This window comes from Prionailurus bengalensis, chromosome C1 (genome assembly GCF_016509475.1).
Source record: "Prionailurus bengalensis isolate Pbe53 chromosome C1, Fcat_Pben_1.1_paternal_pri, whole genome shotgun sequence".
Classification (NCBI taxonomy): Eukaryota; Metazoa; Chordata; class Mammalia; order Carnivora; family Felidae; genus Prionailurus; species Prionailurus bengalensis.
The window spans coordinates 67951092-67956285 of record NC_057345.1 but is presented as its reverse complement, the minus strand read 5'-3'; the positions used below and the strand labels follow the sequence as shown (position 1 = coordinate 67956285).

Here is a 5194-nt window from a genome sequence, read left to right as displayed (position 1 = left end):
CATGTACAATGTATTAGGTAGAAACCTAGGAGTATAATTATTGAGTTATCAGTCAGGCATGTTTTTGCTCTGATATCAAGCTCTGATTTCAATTTACATTTTCCTGATACACAGTGAAGATAAATATCTTGACATATATTTATTGGTAATTTAGATATCTTCTCGTTAAATGTCCTCTTAAATCTTTTGTCCATCTATTGGATAAGCTGTAAATTTTGTTACTGATTTATTAGAGAACTTGATATATTCCAGAAACTAGTCCTTTTTCAGTTGTGTATAATAAATATCCTCTCTCATACTGTGAATTTCTTTCCATACTAGAAGGGGTGAATTCTGATAAACAGAAGTTCTTAAGTTTAAGATCATCTAATATTTTTTTCTTTTATAATTAGCACTTTTTGTGCCCCTTTTGGGACTATTTGCCTACCTCATATATTTGTTTCTATTTATTTTCCTAATGGTTTTATTGATTTACTTTCACATTTAGATGTGCTATTGATCTGTAGCTGATTTTTGGTTAATTGTAGGGTAGAAATCCAGGTACTTTTTTTCATATAAAGGAACTAGCACCATTTATTGAAATGACCCTTCCTATCTTCAAGCACTGGGGTTACCTTTGTCATAGCTAGCTGAGTATTTATGTGTGGGTCTATTTTTTAACTCTCTGTTCTATTCAAATGGTAGACATGTCTAATGTTGCATCAGTATTGCATTGGACTTTACAGTGTCGCCATGGAGATGGCATCCCTCAAAAGAATTCCTTTTTTTTTTTAGCTTGTGGAGCTTTAGATTGATAATTCTGCCATTTTCATTTCATTTCCCGAAAGTCAGGATCAGCTTGTGAAAAGTTGTTAAACAACATACTAAATGTGAAATGTCAACCCTCACTCTAAACTTTCCCTGTTCAGAGCATCAAATGAAGACTTCATTGGGTTTTATAGTGGCTTTCTGATCTTGGTAGTCCATTGAAGAAGGGAGTTTGAAAGTTGTTGTATACTGTTAATGATTGTCTCCCCATGTCCTGCCTGAAATACCATGATTGTTTATGAAAAGTATCTTTAATAAAGCTGGAGACAGTTTGGCTTGGGGAAAAAAACAAACAAACAAACAAGACAACTTTGTCTTAGCTATTGATGAATGGAGTAAGTTTGTTAGTTATGTCTGACTTCTTCAAGATTGCCTTGTCTTATGCTTAGCAATTTTTATTTCTATCTGGCTCTTGGAATCTAGTTGTCCATTTGCACACATGTATATACACACATCCTTGCTGGTATTTTAATTGTAAATGCATGAAATCTATAGATTAATTTGGGCAGGGTAGACATGTTTATAAATTTGAATTCCCAACCCATAGACCTGTATACCTATTCACTTATATTTTCTTTAATTTCTTTTATGCTCTTTGGAGTTTCTAGTGTAGAGCTATTTCATTTACAGTTTTTGTTAGATTAACTTAAACACTGGATACATTTTGTTGCTAAGGTTATTAACATTTTAAATTTCAATTTTATCTATGTTGATAACCTATAGAAATACAGTTTATTTGTGTGCTCTCTACACAGCCTTCTTGCTAAAATCATTTATTCTAAAAATGTGTCAATTCTTCTGAATTTTCAGTATAAACAATTGTCTTCAGATGATGCCAGTTTCATTTCTTTTATCTAAAAATGCCATTTCTTTGTCCACTTTTCTCCAGAACAACCATATTGTTCTGGTTGGTTACAGAATAAATAAAACGTTCAATAGAAGCGAGGATACTTGCATCTTTGTCTCATACCCAAGTCTAGGGAGTTTACAGGAATTGAGTGTGATGATTGCAGTTATACTTTCTGTAACCTCCCTTTCTTTTGCTACATATTTTTATTTAATCAGGAGACATTTAAATGTTGAGTGCGTCCACTAGTTCAAAGGTGAAAAGAAGAAAGTAGATCAGGAGAAAATGGACAAAGGGATGATAAGGGTTTATTTCACTAGTTTTTATCCTGCCTGTCTAGAGAATAGGAATGTTTAAAGAAAACTGGAAAGCAGAAACGTATTCAAAGAGGAGCAGAATTCTGAGTAGTCATTGACATCCTCTCAGAACTGCAGCATTGAGTGTGAAAGCAGGTAACAAAGAAGACTTGATTCTGTGACTTCCCCATATCCCAAACACTTCACTTTTGAAGCAGCATCTATAATTGTTGTTAAAAATTACAATCAAGAAGTTCAATATGCTATACAGAGATGCCATACTTTAAATGGTCTGTGTCTATTATGATGTGAAATCATTCTCTAAATCCCATAATTATATTTATAACCTTACTTTGATACATATCACCATTGAAACTGTTAAGGCATGTATTACTATGTTGAGATTTTTGTTTCTCTTCTCAAGGTTTAATTAATCCAAAATTGGGATTCCATACATTCATTAGAAAAAGTGCAGTAGTTTTTGGTTGTTGTGGTATGATCCATGGATTAGATTATGGTGTAACCAAAAGATGAGTATTTATTCTTTAATAGAAAATATTTACTGATGTATGTTAGGTTCATAAAAACTGTGATGGTAGATTCAAACACAAAGATAAAGCACCTCAGGGAATTATTTATCTGGAGGTTACTTTGTGACATAGGCATCATAAGGTAATTTCATCATGTTATCAAGGAGTTGTCACAAAGGAGTCAAGCAATGTTGTACTAGTAAATATTTAACAATTGGTTTCCTGGAGACAAAACCCCAAATATGTAGCATCTACTAATTACCATAGTGTAAATACTCGTTTCATAGTCAGCTAAAAGATGCCAATGGTTTAACAGCTTGTTCACAAAATTCCTAAAAATTTAAAAGTTGGCTCCTTCAAGTCATATGAATTGGCTTCAGTACATTACTTGATTTAAGGAATAACAAAAAGCCACAAAAGAAGAAGAAGCACTAACTTAGGGTAAGGCTCAAGAATAGTACACAGGCTTTTGTCCCTGGATCTTGTTGTACATTGTATTTTAGAAATACTATGTGATGTAGTAGGAAGTGCTATGGCAGATCTTACAGAAAGAAGCTACATTAGATTTTAAGTAGTTAATATATCCTTACCCAAACTAGGTCTTTTCTTCATGGATTAGATTATATTGAAGATATTTGGGGTATAAAGTTTTAGACTGGAGCTCTTTCCATTATGTCAACTTTATTCATTTTTTAATAAAAGTCCTTTGGGCAGGATTTACATACTAATTCTAGGCTTCTGAGCTGTAAAAACTCTAAAGTATAACCTGTCCACAGACTTTGCTGAAACAGGTGTATAGTGAGAAATATTTGCTGGCCTAATGGAGAAGTGTTGAAACAAACAAAAACTTTCATTTAATAACTACCTGCTCTGGGTGTGTTATATACAGAATGGCAGGCAAAATGACAAGATTTGCCACTCACATAGGAAATCAGATACGTTGTTTTTTTCATGTCATTCTTTATATATAGATATATAGATAGATATCTATCTATATATAGTGTGTATATATAGGCAATTGCCATAAAGTACAATGCCAATTAATAGGAAAATAGAGTAATAAGGAAATCATAACCCAGAAGCCTAACACAGGAGGTGGGGTTTAGGAATCTAGTTAATAAACTTTATTCATTCTTTTTTCTAATCTACATTATGGGTTTAGCATATGCTGGGCAAAATGAAAACAGTAATAAAAAAAAACAAATATAGTTCTTGTGGTCATAAATTTAGAGTCCAATCTTTTGAGGGAGGGAAAACTGAGGCAAAAAATTAAACAAATAAATGTATACTTTCAAAATGTATAAAATATTGTAAAAGAAATATGAAATATGCCTTAGTTGAATGTAAGTAACAGAGTACATCTAATCTGTGGGTCAGAAAAGACTTTTCTAAGAAAGGGTCTTTTGAGTTAATATCAGAAGAATGTGTATGAATTAACTAACTAAAGAATGGTGGTGGGAGCATCCCAGCATAGATACAAGCACTTGAAGGCTGTGAAGGCAAAAAACAAAAACAAAAACATGTTATTTTAGATGGTCATTTTGGCAGAAACAAAAGAAACAAGGGAGAAGGAAGGATGAGATGAGACTTGGAAAGGTGGACAAGGGTTTCTGAGACATATCAACAAACCTAAACTTTACCCCAACAGCTATGAGTAGTTCTTGAAGGATTTGGGAAGGGAAATGATGGGGAAAAAATATTAATCTATGTTCCAGATTTCTAACATAACCTACTGATACCTTTAGGAAAAGAAAGTTTTTTATGTTAGTCAATGGTTGAGTCTGCTCCACTGGAATTTGCTATTTAATGCAGATTTTTGTAGGTTGAGTTTTAAGAGAATCACTGTACCTTACTCTATCATTTCTAAATGGTTCACACTGGGGTGCCTGGGTGGTCAGTCAGTTAAGCATCCGACTTCGGTGCAGGTCATGATCTCACGGCTCCTGAGTGTGAGCCCCGCGTCGTGTTCTGTGCTGACAGTTCAGATCCTCGAATCTGCTTCAGATTCTGTGTCTCCTTCTCTCTCTGCCCCTCCCCTGCTCGTGCTCTGTCTCTCTCCTTCAAAAATAAATAAATATTAAATTAAAAAACTAAAACTAAAAATGTTTCACACTAATATATGTGGTCAAAAAACAGATAAAAAAAATGATCTGTTCACCTGAAGTTTGGTTTTACCTTCAAGGCCAGTTTGTAAGCACATCTACCACTCTGGTTTTTTTTGTCTCGTTTGTTGGTTTTCCTCTCTAAGAGCTCATGGCTAAGTCAAACAAGAATTATGTCTGCAGATTGAATCACAGCATCTTTGAGTAAAATAAGAGGTTTAAGAGGATTTTGAATGGAGAGAACGTTCTTTGGCCTTATTAGGTGCTTCCTTTAAGCAGATGCGGTCTGCCAGACAGATGGGAAGAGGTGGGAGAAAAGAATCTGTGTCTAGTGCTGATATCTACTGATATTCACACTGGTATTTTCTGAATTCTTGAGTTCTACATCTTATAAAGTAGTCATTTGTTCTTTCAGTACTTAGTGCTTACTATATGCCAGATGCTTTATCAGTGAACAAATCAGACAAACACCTCAGTCCTCACTGACTTCAATGATCAAGAGAGGGAAACGTATGATAAACAAGAGGCATTATAAGGAAATACAGACATATTAAAAAATGATAACTTAGTGTGATGAAAGATAGTAATGGAATACAAAGAAAAAAGAACAGA

General features: G+C 33.8%; 1 long non-coding RNA gene across 1 annotated transcript; it reads right to left on the bottom strand.

Moving 5' to 3' along the window:
- Nucleotides 1–843: 843 nt before the first annotated feature.
- On the bottom strand, nucleotides 844–4910 carry LOC122479604. Its single transcript, XR_006296375.1, has 3 exons — nucleotides 4878–4910; nucleotides 3346–3348; nucleotides 844–1010 (listed from the first exon to the last, which is right to left on the bottom strand). It is a non-coding gene; the product is annotated as an uncharacterized LOC122479604 (long non-coding RNA).
- Between the last annotated feature and the right edge of the window lie 284 nt (nucleotides 4911–5194).